The following is a 15,774-nucleotide window of genomic DNA, read 5'->3' as shown; positions in this document are numbered from 1 at the left end:
TGGCAAGATCCAGCATAAAATAAGCCAACGAATCCTCGCACGGTATTATCCCCCCTAAAATCACCATTTTCTCTTCATCAGCATTCATAAGTCATGGAATTCCTGTATGTCAAGCCTCTCTATCATATTGTATTCTGTGATTAAAATTGACACACAAAAACAAAAAATATATGGTGTGCCTGTTACCAACATGGTAGTTATGGTCGATGCTAATACATTTAGCAAATGCCATTAAATGCAAGCATTTGGTCAAGTAAAAACATCAATATTGTCGGCTTCCCAGTTCCTTAGCTAAACACTTAGGAATCCCATTTCATATTCCTTTACTCCTTCGCGTGGATAGGCAAGAGTCTTGAAGACCCAATCATGAATGCATTACTGCCATAGTCGGTGAGCTTGTAGCCGATGAGGTCGGAAAAGAATGACACCGTTGCTATGCAATTACGTGCGTTTGCTATTTTCTGCACCCCATTTACCTAACAACATACCAAGTATATGAGTATAACCGGAAGCACCTGCAGAGAACAATAGCACACCGAGTGCCACTGAATAAATCTCCTGTTTGACATACAGTCCATTCATTCAGAGTAACCGCTACTAGAAGAGGATGCCAGGCAGAGCTCGGACAGGGGACAATTAACTATGCAGCGCAATCAATAATCACAACTAGAACTCAAATATTGACTAGGGCGCCCTGTTTGCCTCGGTGAAAGCATTAGTGTTCACATTAGGTGGGTCTATGCAGTGCAGGATGGATACATGAAAATACCCTCATTACATTATCATCATTCACAATCACGCATGACCTCTGATGGATCATTAGTGATGTAATTATAAGGTCGTTAGTGATGACCTTATTATGAGGCAGCAGAAAAAAAGGGTTTTATCATTGACGCTAGGCTGCAGACGTGGTTTGGAATTTCCCTTTCAGACACTTTGTACAGGATCTTTGGTTGGTTTAACTTCAAGTTTGCCAAAAAAGTAAATACATTTCAATGTTTCTGTTACTTTGCATCCTAATGTTGTGCCGCCCCATGCAAAGTCACAGCAAGATAAGAACTCCAGTCACAACGAGGAGTTAGGGCCCAGGGTTGGTGCAACATCCGGGGAATTTGCTTCAGGAGATTAGTGGAGTAGCTACTCTTGACCCACCTGTTGTCCACTTCTGTGTAGTCGTATGCTCCTTCCTCGTCACTCTTTGTCTCTCTTCCAGCCACTGTGAGTGAGTTCCCTGTGGGGGAACATAGGGGATGATGTGTTAAAATAAAAACATGGTATAATAGTTTAAATGCGTGTTGATAGATAACTACTGCATGTATTCTGTTAGTTGCATAGTACTTGCTGAAAGGAACTTCAAAGCGAGAAGCCAACAATATTCATTTATGATGACTACATTGTTGACTCATTAAAACTCTTTAACAGAGACAAGATCATTTGTGAGATCACACAATAATGCTGTGTTTGATGGCAAAACGTTGCTGGCCAAATTAGGATATTTCATTTCAAAAAAAGATTAAATCATTGTGGCAGATGAGTCAAGAAAAAGAACGTTGAGGACCCTGGTAGAATATGTTGAACTGTTGCTTTTTTTCTTTCCACCACCGTGACCTATGGTCTTACTAAGCCTTTTCAACGATTGCCCTATCCCACTGGGGAGCTCCAGTTACCGCAGCACTAGGGAGAAAGACGGTTAGTATCTTTCCAATGCGGGGCGCTAAATATTTAAGTGGTAGACGTAGCCCAAGTTATGGCCCTTCCTAATTAAACCTTCCAAAAATCGGATGAATCTGAAGTGGATTCCATGCGAGAATGGGCGGAACGTCCATTTCATCAAGACAAGAAACATCGAGACGTTACGCACGGACACCCACATTTTGTAATTTGCATCAGCCCGCAAAGTTCACAGTACAACTAAAATTGGTTTGACTCACAAGAACTCGCATACTCGCCAATGGAAAGCGGAACGGCAACGACACAGCCCGCCAACATGCAGGTAATAACTTCCAAACCCGTTGGCCCTTTCCCAAAAAGAGAAAGAGCACCTCCTCTCCTCTCGTTTTTAACAAGAGGAGAGGAGAGCTTTAGCTTATCTCTTTAAAATACGAATGTTAGATTATTTTGCGCTATGCAAAATAATAATAATCTACGCGCTACGGTCGCTGATATTCGCTTCATATCCACTGGTCAATTCACACACTTGTGAGTAAAGCATAGCTATAAACGGAGCGCGACTTCTGTTAAGTTGGAAATAAAATTGGAAGATTCGGAATTGCGGTTCAATAGATCATCAGTGAAACATCGTTTCGACACAAGTGACACCTCTAGCTAAATGTAGTGACCAGGAGAACCAGCGACAACATTGTTTTCATCCCAACAAGCCGTCTTTAGCGAACGGTGAAATGCATTGGCTTCTATGAGTTGTGGGCTTTCAGCCGCGAGTTTAGGGGCCGTCTGCAAAGTGCAAAGAAATTCACTTATTGACTCTAAAGCCCCAAAACTTGTTCCATTGAGGCATGGCCTCTTTATGGTCCTACTACAACCTCTCATTTTTGAGGATTTTTTATTTAGGAACAATTTCAATAGCGTTGCCATTATTGACTCTAGAGCTCCAAAACGTTTTCCATATAGGCATGGGCTCTTTATGGTATAACTGCAACCTGTAGTTTTGAAAGATATATACACCTCTATTTATTTTTAAGGAATTTCTTGGTTGGAGGCACAGACCTTTTAGATTGTTGTAGTATTTGTGTTGAAAAAAATGTAAATAATTGTTTTAAAGATTATACTTGCATTATGTTCAATCTCTCCATATTTCCCCTGCTCACTACTGGGCACAAAAAAAAACCTTCTGGTGCCGGCAGACACATAGAAACCTTCCTGTAGGGTGCGCTTTGTGAGCACACAAAAAAGATTGCGAGCAGAAAAAGAAACATTTCACCTCTGCTTCTGCAACTCCCTGCTAGGGGAAACACCCGACACATCAAGCTGGAAGACCCAACGTGGGACCAAGTCGGAGACAATGAGGAAGTGGGGTGATTTTTGCTATAAACGAGTCTAGGTTCCCAGATTCACTAGCGTTATTGCACCAATGTGGCCAGCCCTATTTTTGATTTCGACCAAACCGATTATCAAAAGATTCAATATAGTTTCTATCTATCCAATAATTGATTAATCAACTTATCCTTGCAACCACACTACTTTTGTAACATGACTTTAAGTTAGGTAACAAAGTCACGGACATATCCTTTCACAAAAATACAGGTAGACGGCAAGTTCCATTTCATTATTTCCACCGGAATTCCTTGAACAACCAACATCATTAACCTAGATTCAGATTAGTTTCGTTTTCTCTTTTAATAGCAAGCAAAGCGAAAGCAATATAAAGCTAAATAGAGAGAGGAACTCCAACCACAGACATAAGCAGGTTTTACTACCGAAAGTTAGTTCGTAGTAGTGTAACCCATTGATAAACGTTCACATTATTAAGAGCTATTTAGAGTTTCACAATATCCTCTCTTCTCCATCCTCATAAAACAAGGCTAATTTATATAGACAAGTAGGTATGAATATTAATGACCGATTAGCCATGGTTCTCTAGACACCTCACCCCCCCAGTGGGTTAGTGTAGTGCAACAATTAAGCAGCCAGAGAAATCTGCAGCCTATTGGCCTACTATCTAATCTGATAATGGGATTAAGGCAGAGCTCGGCTGCTGTACCTGTCTGTAACAGATGGACTGGTGAGCCAGAGAGGCGGGGGCGCACTCGCTTTCTATGCTCTCAACCAGCGGGGACTCCTCGCTCAAACAGGTGCCCGCGCGGTCTGCGCGCATTCAAAGCTGAACCACGGCTGCACAAATGCGTCATAGATCAATTCTGTCCCGGGGGGGGGGGGGGGTCATTCGCACAGCGATGTGCAGGCACACCGAGTTACAATCAGTCACTGTCGCTTTCAGAGCCCGCCGTAGAATTCACAACGGATATACTGTGTTGAAGAAACAATCACCGCAACGCTATCAGGCCGCATCTGTGCTCTGACAATAAATCTATTCACAGTAGCGCTTTCGCCCAGCATCTTCCATCCCTACAATAGACTAAACCAACTGCAAACCCTCCATCTCTTGCAACACAATTGCTTCTCGATGATGGGGGGCTAGTATCACAGATCTATTCACCACCATGTTCCGATACATGTGGCTAGATGCCACTTCTGTGCCCTTTCCAAGGGCCTTATTAAATGGCAACCCTAAGGGGTTTTAGACATTTTTGGAGGATACGTTACAGTGCTCGTGCATTACTGAGATCATTGAAGTTCTGCAGCTTCCAAGTTCGTCAGAAACCCTCAAATAGTTTCAAGTAGTGTCACTTAAGTGTTTCACACTTCTGTGACCTACGCTGGTGTGGCAAGGAACTCCCAAGAGGTTTTTGAAACGGGACACTCGTCGAGTCCTGAATGCACCTCGGACGCATTTATGTATTTGTAGCCGTCCAGCTGCAACTGGATAACCTGAGACACATTTGAATGCCAGCTTTGACTAGTCGCAGAGACTACCCACCCCCGCAGGCCATGTTTCCAACAGGCCTACTTGACCTCTTCTCTTGTCATCACCGGCTCTGGCTGCCCAGTGGCAGCCCACCCCCCTTCCCACCCTCACCAGATATTCCCACCCGTTACCCACACAGAGCTCCATTTCAGCCCAGCCATCAAGTGCTTCAGCAGATGTCTTAAGGTTGCAAAGCAACAACAAAAACAACAGAGCCTGGTAGAGGCCCTCTCAAAAGAGAACACAAAAATCAGACGTGCGTACACACACACACACACACACACACAGAGACGATAGCATCTGTTCCTGAACAGAACAATGGAGTCCCCTAACGGATACAGCTGATGTGAGATGAGGGGGGGGGGGGGGGGGGGGGGGGGTGGTGGCCCAGAACTTCACCACCAACTAGCAGAGCAGTGAGGACCAAAGACTGAGCCAGGATAAAGATACTTATGTGTGGCCACCAGAAGGAGGTACAACTTACATATTTCAGTTAACCATTTACACGTTTGAACCTTTTATTGGTACCAGGTTGTAACTTACGGGTAGTAATATTAATAGACAAGTTACCAACTTCTACATTGACTAGATACATTAAACTCAATTGAGACATTTAGTGAAAACGGTACTACTTAAATTCCAGAGGCGTAGGACATTTTAGGCAACATCGGACTGAATACAACTTCTAAATACTGTGGCCTTGCCGTGATTAAAGAGGCAGAAATGAAGCGGAATGAGATTCTCGAAACTACAACCGCCTCACCATTTTCTATTATGCCAAAGATAAGTCCAATCGTTTAACTTGTTCCTGGCTGAGAGAAAGTCAGGGAGGGTATGTTGTTGCGGTTTTGACTTTACACTCTTCAACTCTAAGCACAGCAGTCTCTTGATAGCGCTGCATTGTTAGAAGATATTAACTACATTTAAAACGTAGGAATAACAATGCTGGAGAGGCTCGAACTGCATTCGACCAGTGATTGTTTCCAAGAAGCAAATAAAGAAAAATCTGCTGAATGTCACATGCGGATCCTAGAACTAAAAAACCAAATTAACCCCAACCTTTGTTTTTGAATTTATAAAAAAAAAACGTGTTACGGTGCCATATTCCACTATTAATAGGCCATTTATATTATTGTGGGGGAATGGGGGGATGAAAAAAGACCGTGGCTTGGAAGGCAATAGTTTTAAAGGTCATTGGTAATGTTTTTTCCAAGCAGTCCGATGGGGTTGCAGGAGCAACACTACTCAGCCAAAACAAGCTTTACCAGTAGTCTAAAGCAGTGGTTCCAAATATTTGACCTTAGTTGTAACACTAAATTGTCATTGGGACCTTTCGCAGCTTCAATGAAAACGGTAAAAGCGATTGAGAAATACACATCGAGTGGCTGTGCAAAGAGTGCCACCACCCTCTTCTTACACAATTATGGCAAGAAGGCCCAGGCCAGTGGGAAACAGTGGGAGGAGAAGTCTGCCAAGCTGATTATGCTCCGAGTGTGTTCATCTAGCAAACAACAATTTATGCAGGAGACCACAGGACGAAAGACATTGGTCAAAAAGAAGCAGTACTTGAAGGGTTATGGAATCCACCGTTTCGCACTTAAAAAATATTGTTGGGCCGACAGTCCCGAGAAGAGTGGGGTTGGGGTCAGGGGATTTTTAACCTCATGGTAATTAAGGTAAATTAACCCAAGCCAACTTTGAACTTCTATGTTTTAAGCCAGTGACGTCATTCGGTTTTTAGTGTCGTCACGAGCAATGTGGTAAATGAAATGCGCCACACGCCTTGGCGTTACACTATCCCGTTACCCGAGAAGCTTAGCCCTTTCTCAGTTGCGGCCGTCCACATTAACCACTGCGCGGGTGAAGCTTCACGTGTCCACACAGACCTCTCCATTGGTCCTTTCGTTGTGAAGCCCAGTGCCCCAGAAGAGGTACTACTTTAGATCGGAGCAGAGTGGGGTGTTCAAACCCTGGTGGGCAGCAACAATAGGGGTTTATTGCCTATGCCAGTTTACTGCCCATTTAAAAAGATTTCCTTTACTTTGTCAATTTGTCTAGGTTTGAAGATTCTCATTTGGTTGCATTTCAACCGAAATTCATCGGTGCGTCAATGTTCATAAGAAATGCACAATGGCACATGAATAGATGTTTGCATAAACAAGGCACACCCATAAACTGGCTCTATTTAGCTACTAGTAGCCTTTTGCAAAAGCATCAAAGTTATCACTTTTAGCATTTACGCATAGATCTTCAAAAACAAACACACGCACACTTTCAAAGATTCAGCCATCCCCCCAAAAAAAAATACAGGGAGCAAGGTAGTCGCGTGGCTAATTTACATCAGCACAAGTGCATCATTTACATTAATTTGCATTAGTGAGTTCCCACCGAAAAGCACTGCTGGGGTCCCTCTGAAGCCTGCATCTATAAACAGCCAGAGGTCATGTGACACCCGGACTATATGCAAGACGACATGTGCATCATTGGGGTTGCATCCCTTTTACCCAACGCATTTGCTTTAACCATTTACGCAATTTATACGATAACTTCACCTATTTTCAACGACAGAATTAACGGACCAATGACGGGCAACCAATGCTAATACCTATATTATCTACTTTGCCTGCAACAGGCTTGTGGGAGGTACCGCAGTGTTTGTGGCAGTTGTATACATTAGTCTCACTATCCAAGTAACACAGTGCAGCTATTCACCTACAGCAGTTAAGGTTAAGGGAACACGATTGGGAATACTTTTTACAGGGGTATAATACAATACGCTTTCAGAAGTCACCCGTACCCATAAAACTCTACTCGAACAATAAATGTCACAGAAGTTCCAAAGAGCACCATTAGTCTTGGCTTTTTTTCAGAGATTGTCATGTTGAACGTCATACCAAACAACGTGTACTACACAAATAAGTCGAGCTTGGTTATTAGTACGATAATCTCATGGATCCAATTGACATTGGCCACTAAAGTGAAAGGAAAGTATGCTTCACCATTCTATAACAGCGGTCTGGATGAGCTCTGATGAGTCAAATAATAACCCTTAAAAATATCGACATAATTTTCCATAAAACCTGGCATATCTAATAAGCTATAAGACTAATATTCTTATTTTATTTAATTCAGCCATGATCATGACCTCAAGCAGAGAGCAACAGATTAAAACAATTATGTGACCCGATATTCACAATGCAAAGCATACTCTCTTAGGGTTAGGACTGTAGGAGTTGTAACAAGAGGGGCCAATGTTGCTCAGGAAATTGGCCGACAAGTATACCATAACTAATTGAACATTAATTGACAACGATAGACCCAAATCATAATCTGAAATAAACCACATTTTGTAACACAAAACGGAATGGAGGCCACGGAGCGTTATGATAGGCCAGTTGTGGGCCTTTGTGTGTCTGCATCTAAACCAACGGCATGGACCACAATGAGCTACACAAACACCTTGCCGGACACAAAAACGCCCGCACCCTGGCTTCTCATTTAGAGTTTTAAAACCGCAATGCCTACGCAGCACATTGCCGCCCGGGTCGACCTAGACCCCCGATTCAACACAAACGGAACTGCATGTGCTTACACAAGCATCGCACCGACACACACCTACCTTTACAAACAATAAGGCTTCTGGCATACAAACGAGTTGAGGTCAGACACGCGCTACTCTAAGCGAAATGGAACCGACCAGAAAAGACAGGCAAACGGCAGTGGCCAATAGCCCAGGCTTTCGATGTTACATTATGCTCAGTAACGTGCATGCACACAGACTTTGACACTCACCTGTTTTGACTCTTCAGTTTCTTTGGTGGCCACAGCTTCCAAATCCAAATCTCTAAATGGAGTAAAAACACAATCTTATATACTTCAGCGTTTGTTTTCATAAATATATAAACCAAAACATGTCTTAAACATCGTTATTTTGACATAGTAAAGAACAACTCGAACGGGCGCAAAAAATGCTTTATTGTCGTTTAATTATAGTTTGACAATAGTAGCTTGCCACACTAAATCTGGAGGTAGGCGCTTGTGTTGTTGGTCTCAGGAAGCCCATCCCCAACGCTTATACAGGTTAACTACTACACAACAATATTGTGGTGCAATAATTATATGTCAAACAACATTCAGAGAGGTACCCCATCACACAGGACGCCTGAAACGACTGACGACAAAAGTGAAACTGTTCCACCTACTTCCTAGTGGAAAGACACTTTGGGCAGGTCAAACTACATTGCAAAGGGATATTAAGGTCTCTCTAAGTAAAGAACATTTTGGACCAACACTTTGGACGCAACTGGACTTATTTTGCGCGCGCGTAACGGAGAGATGGAGATCGACCGATCCGTTCCGACCTGGGTTACAGCCCGGGTCCTGATCGGCCATTACCTCAGCTGTCGACTGGCTTGCAGCTAATCCAACATGGCCTCTCATTTGACTTGCGTCTTTACATGACAGAAATCTAGAAAAATCCCCAACGTTAATACCTGTACACGATTTGACGGTCTACTCTATTCGCTTTGACCAACGTCCCCACGAGTTCACCGAACGGTGGACGGAGTAACGACCAGACCTCCAGAAACCGAGCAGGGCAGAGCAGGTATCGTCGACATAACCATCTTGTTTCAGGGTCTACGCCGCCGACAGAGGGTGTTGAAACACGAACTGTAGCTCGTTATTTCCCCACCATCAAAAGTTGCATGAGGGGAACCAAGTTTTAAAAACATACGCATCCACAGAAAGTGATGATAGAGATCAACGTTATGAGATCCATCCGATTGGCGAAGTATCCAGGGTGGTTTCGACGTCCAGTAACTTTATAGCCTACGGTCAGCTACGGGGGCAATGACAAGCCTCCGCTGTAATGTGGTTCGAAATAATTCTCCCACTACACTTTTCACCAAAACTCTTCGAAATCAAAGCAGAAAATAGCCACATTTACGACGGATGTGCAGCATTACATTACATGTCGACATTGACAACACTGGTTGTACATTGCCATGATCTAACTAGCAGGATAGCTGTAGCCACTGCTAGCTATTTTCAAGATCATCCTCGAACAGGAGACACATCGTGCAAACGTCGAGTTGACCAATCAAATAAATACTATCAGAACAAGTTTTCATGGCTTTTAAGAATAGAATAGATGCATTTGCATTGACCAACACATCGTCAACCCTGCATCCTCCCGAGTGCTAAGCTAACGTTGTGCTAGCTTCGTGATGGCTAAACAACAGCGGGCAAACTCGACTACGCCAGTCTTGCCTTCACAGCCCCGGCTTTGCTGCGTAGCACGACGAATCCCCGTTCCCCGCACCCACAAAAACACGGAAAGCCAGCTTACCTCAAAAGTATAAAGTGCAACAGAGTGGAAATGAAAGCCGGCTGTAAGGCTAAAGAAATTCAACGCATTCGCAGCATCTACGAGGGGAGGCATTTGTCCTGCATAATCGCCATTTTCTTCGCTCGTCAACCTAGTACGCTGTAGCTCTCCTCGGCTCTCTGTGTGGACTGGAGCTGGAGCCCGTAACTACAGGCGGAGCAGGCGCTGCGCAGGAAACTAACGCGGTCTCCACTTCCTATGCCAGACACAAAATAACCCAAGACCCAAAATGGTTGGTGGTGGATGGGACAAATATATTTACAACCAAACGTTTCAGGACGTTTCATCCAATAAATACTTTAGATTCTCTTCGGATATTTACATATACATTGTTGATTCAATCTTTCGTATTGCGTATAACTGCATAATGATTGCGATAAACACGTAGGCCTACACATAGTAGCGTAGTTGTCATCAAGAAAGTATTTTATGTTGTTGAGTTTGCTTAGCCCGTATTGATTTAATTTGTATACAGGCATAGAAGCAAGGTGTATTTCTAGTGGCTGGTACATCATTGCCAAGTTATTGACGCCAATGTCTATGAGGATTGCATACGGTAATACGCATGTGTAAAAGTGAAAGGCAGCTATGAAACCCTGCAGGGACGAACACTAGTGGGGTTTGTTGTTGAGGATTTACAATGACCCAGAAGAAATAGGTATTCAGTATGGAATCTGCCAACGTTTCAACGAAGAGACAAAGCGCGTGGTGTGGCGTGTGTGTGTGTGTGTGTGTGTGTGTGTGTGTGTGTGTGTGTGTGTGTGTGTGTGTGTGTGTGTGTGTGTGTGTGTGTGTGTGTGTGTGTGTGTGTGTGTTGCGTGGTCTACTATGAATACAATGAGTATTGAAAAAACATCTACCAACCCATGGCTTTTCCTGTCATTGAAACCACTGCAAGGAATCCGTTTATCCAAACACTCGTATTTCTGCTCCGTGCAGAAAGGTCACTGACTGTCTTTTTATAGAATAACTGGCGGTAACTTCAAACCAGTAATTATTAGTAAAAAATAACGACTAGGTTTGGACAATGCTTCATCAACACTTAATAAGGCTACAATTCATGATTAGTTTAGGTAGTTAGAAAGCATTACAAAATATAACTAATGGGTTTCAACTACCTGAACGACAGTATTCATGAATTACAGCATTATTAATATGTAAATACTTTGTAAATCTTCAATTTATGTTTTCAAAATGATATTTAAAACCATTTGCTAATTTCTCATGTAGTTATTCAAGTGAACCTTTGTACTCACTAAATTGTTCAATGAACTGGGCTTATTTGCATTTAAAGTCAGAGGTCACGTGACATACGCGGGCCAATGGCAGTCTGACGCAACCCATACCACACCAGTGTTGATACAATTTACATTTTGTATCAGAGAATGCTGTGCTGTCCTTAATTATTTCATCATTCCCTTTAATCTATTACAAAAGTAGAAAGGATTTCACCTCAAATATGTCTTTAATGTGCAAGTTACCCATTTATTTTTCTGGATTTATAATATAACTTCTTAAATATTAAGTCCACACACACACACACACACACACACACACACACACACACACACACACACACACACACACACACACACACACACACACACACACACACACACACACACACACACACACACACACACACACACACACACACACACACAAACTCCCGTTACGAAGAGTATTTCAATGAGCGCCGCTCATCCCATAGCTACTTTTACTGACTAAATAACCCTACAACTTTTTCCCAAAACAAAACTTTTCTCATGGCCATATCATTTTAGTGGGTGAGTTTTTATACGTGAAGTGGACGAAATCAGTGCCAGCCAGCGTCAGGTGACATGGATCTTTGCCAGGAGAGGCAGTCATTTGGTCGTTCTAGTGCGTTCTAGTGCGGTTGCTACAGCTCGAACCGCTAAATGGCCTTTACGGCTGGTTACAGCTCCAGGTTTATGTTCACTCTGCACAAATTACAACTCTTGTTGACCTTATTTGAGTGTTACAATTTGTTACATTTCAGGTGTGTGTGTGTGTGTGTGTGTGTGTGTGTGTGTGTGTGTGTGTGTGTGTGTGTGTGTGTGTGTGTGTGTGTGTGTGTGTGTGTGTGTGTGTGTGTGTGTGTGTGTGTGTGTGTGTGTGTTTGTGGCTAACATGTTGCAGTACCTTGAATCACAGAACAAGTTGTGGTTCTTTGAGTTGATCAATCAAGTTGGTTAATCATTGACACGTACACACTTCTTTACTCATATTTTATGCAACAAAGGGCAAACAATGATCGGACCAAATAGGTTTGTATGGATAGCTCCACCGCAGAGACACACACACACACACACACACACACACACACACACACACACACACACACACACACACACACACACACACACACACACACACACACACACACACACACCTCATTTAAACTAGCAAATATTTTGTGATTTATTGATCTAAATATGTCCGGACAACTCTTGCTCATCCACATGTTTTTTAAACACACAAAAATCAATGACATATCTTACATCATTGTAATGATGCCTTGATCAATAGATGGAGATTTGACTGTGTCTGTGTGTTTGTGCATGCGTGTGTGTGTGTGCGTGTGTATTTAATGTGTACGTGTGTGTGTGTGTGTGTGTGTGTGTGTGTGTGTGTGTGTGTGTGTGTGTGTGTGTGTGTGTGTGTGTTCGTGCTCGCATAATGGAATTGATAAGGCGGAATATAAATTCCGTATTAGAGGAGTATGTGCAAATGACAGAAGATGACACTTTAGTTTAATGTAAATATGAACCATTACTTAAATATTCCTAATGTTTATACTTTTAGTCAATCAATTAGACTCTGTAGTACTCATAGATGACTGCTGAATAGATTTCCAGTTTTTATTGTCATAGTATAGTTGTTATTATTACCCTATACTAACGTATTTTATCAACAGAATGAAACTTGGAAACATAAAGGAACATCAGCTATCTAAGATCGATTTCAGTGATCAGGACATTTTGAAGAAATGCCCTCTGCCTCACTGAGCTTTTATGGGGCTCAGGAGAGTATTTGCATTTCAAGGGAAACAAACGGATTGATGTGACAAAAATGCAGATCACAGGCCTAGAATCTTAATATGACGATGCACCCAAAACTCGCATTTCAAGTATCTGTTGTAGGACGGATGAAAAGGACAGAGTGATGCTTCCTGAAGGATTCCCAATTTTCAGGGGTGATTTCTGAATACTTCATGATATTATAGACTACATTTAAAAACGACTCATTTCAAATGCTCTGAATCATCTCTCTCCCTCTCCCTCTCCCTCCCCCTCCCCCCCCCCTCCTCTCTCTCTCTCTCTCTCTCTCTCTCTCTCTCTCTCCCTCTCCCTCTCTCTCTCTCTCTCTCTCTCTCTCTCCTCTCCCTCTCCCTCTCCTCTCTCTCTCTCTCCCTCTCCCTCCCCTCCCCCCCCCCCCCTCTCCCTCTCCCTCTCCCTCTCCCTCTCTCTCTCTCTCTCTCTTCTCTCTCTCTCTCTCTCTCTCTCTCTCTCTCTCTCTCCCTCTCTCTCTCTCTCTCTCTCTCTCTCTCTCTCTCTCTCTCTAACTGATGGTCCATTAACCATTCATAGAGGTCCCACAGACCAGGCTGAGGCTGTAATGTAATGCATTACAATGGGGCCGATCTGCATTCAAATTCAAACGTATTCATCAGACTTTAACTCATGAGATAGTGGCTCGGTTATTCTACATCCCCTGTCAAGGGCACTGGTATTGTAGGCTGTCCTTGTCAATCATCCGTAGTGTACACCTTTTAACGTGCGGTGCAGGTTGAGGGTCAACATCAACGCAAGGGGGTGAGCTTGCTTCTTCCATGAATAATATTCAAATATGTAAAAATCGGGAAGAAAGCGCTGTCACACGCCTCCTCTTCCACGGAAACGCAACCCCACCCATCTCACAAGTTCACCATGGCAATCGCCTTCTCTCTCTCTACTTCCTGTTCATCACACTCCACACACACGCACGCACGCACGCACACGCACACACACACACGCACACACACACACACTCCACACTCCACAACACTGCACTTTGTACCCTTCCCCCTGCTACTGACACTCGCCCATGAAAGTGGCAGAGACAGCCCAGCGAGCCCCCCCCTCCCCCCCCCCCCCCCCCCCCCACTACCATTATAAACTGGGAGTGAGAGTGGGAGAGAGAGTGGTAAGAATCAAAGGAGAGTCGTAAAAAAAGAGGACCTCAAATAGAGCAGGGGATGACAGCAGGAAGGAGGTGGATAATAGGCGGGGGGATAGAAGGCGAGAGAATTGGGTGTTAAAATGGGAGGGGGGGGGGGGGTGGGGGGGTGGGGGGGGAGGGGGGGTGGAGGATCCGTCTGGCAGAGATACGCTGCAGTCTCTCCTGTCTAACAATCTCAAACTAAATCATCGCTGGTTCACTGGGACTCACTCGTGTCAATCAATGCACTGGATACCAAGACAGCGGCCTTCTGTTGCTATGATACATCCTGAGTGGGATGAATTGAATTCATCTTTTATACTACTTTCAGATGACAAACGATGCACCACACTCCTGCACCAGTCCTTCTGATAGTGGCCGTGAGAGAATATTATATCATTAAGATAAATAATACACACCGATGACAATTTATAACTTTTACAAAGGCTGCAGCTAAATGCATCGCACGTTAATGCTTAAATCTTGGTTGCACCTCGTTAAACATAAAACTAAGCCATTGTTTAACAGCAATAGGATTTATTACACCCTGGTGGAAGACCGTCTTCCACCAGGGCGAAAATGAAATGAGGCTTTGCTAACGGGACTGAGTGGAGCTGACAGTGAGCCATGAGGAACACTGCCAGCCCCATGCAGAGCGGACAGTATGAAATGTAGAACATAGTCAGCTTTGTATAGAGCTGATACATCAGAGGGAAAAACAACAAATGCTTCCACGAATAATGAATGTTAACGTAAAACAACACTGGCATTTATTTTAATAAAAGCAAATAAAATGTCGTCTTTGAAAACAACTGGGCATTCGCAGCTTACATGGACCCTATGCCACTTATAGATAGGCAGATCGATTTTGTGTCGTTTTAAACTGATGTTGATTGGTTGACTATGGTTGTGGTATTCAAATCGACATTTCTTATTATATTTAGAGCTACATTTCTTATGTATATCCAGTCTGCCTCATCTTGAAAATTGTGTTTCCACAAATCACGTTGTCCTTCAGAGCACTAGGAGATGGGCATGTGGGGGTTGTGTGTGTGTGTGTTTGTGTGTGCGTACGTTTGTGTGTGTGTGTTTGTGTGTGTGTGTGTGTACGTTTGTGTGTGTGTGTGTGTGTGTGTGTGTGTGTGTGTGTGTGTGTGTGTGTGTGTGTGTGTGTGTGTGTGTGTGTGTGTGTGTTTGTGTGTGTGTGTGTGTGTGTGTGTGTGGCGGGGCCCCTGCCGCCCTGACAGGAGTTACCATAGCAACGCCAGAACAGGTTCCAGATGCAATGTATCATTGTTCAGGATGGCAAAGGATCTCTCTCACGCACACACACACACACACACACACACACACACACACACACACACACACACACACACACACACACACACACACACAGACACAGACACAGACACAGACACACACACACACACACACACAGGGAGAACTCCTACAGGGCAGAATGAATCACCATCTTCATGCACCACCCTGGACCCTGTGTCCTCGGGGGGGGAGGAGCCCAGAGAATGCCCCCTGGTGCGGAGTCACAACCGCCCCGGTGGCGAGTAGCACCGACATTGCAAAATCAAAGCCAACTCTATCGTCAATTCCAAAATATGTG

At 43.7% G+C, this 15,774-nt stretch overlaps 1 protein-coding gene across 1 annotated transcript in view; it reads right to left on the bottom strand.

The window, feature by feature from the left end:
- The window catches only part of LOC132473903 (trinucleotide repeat-containing gene 6A protein-like), a 41,714-nt gene extending 33,312 nt beyond the window's left edge, over window positions 1-8,402 (bottom strand). Inside the window, exons 1-2 of the mRNA XM_060074214.1 lie at window positions 8,336-8,402; window positions 1,153-1,231 (exon numbers count right to left, since the gene is read on the bottom strand). The gene's annotated coding sequence lies outside the window, so the exon portion shown is untranslated. The remainder of the gene's footprint in view (window positions 1-1,152; window positions 1,232-8,335) is intronic.
- Between the last annotated feature and the right edge of the window lie 7,372 nt (window positions 8,403-15,774).

The sequence above is a fragment of the Gadus macrocephalus genome, chromosome 2 (assembly GCF_031168955.1).
Source record: "Gadus macrocephalus chromosome 2, ASM3116895v1".
Classification (NCBI taxonomy): Eukaryota; Metazoa; Chordata; class Actinopteri; order Gadiformes; family Gadidae; genus Gadus; species Gadus macrocephalus.
Note: the sequence above shows the minus strand (reverse complement) of the source record. Positions and strands in the feature narration are given on the sequence as shown.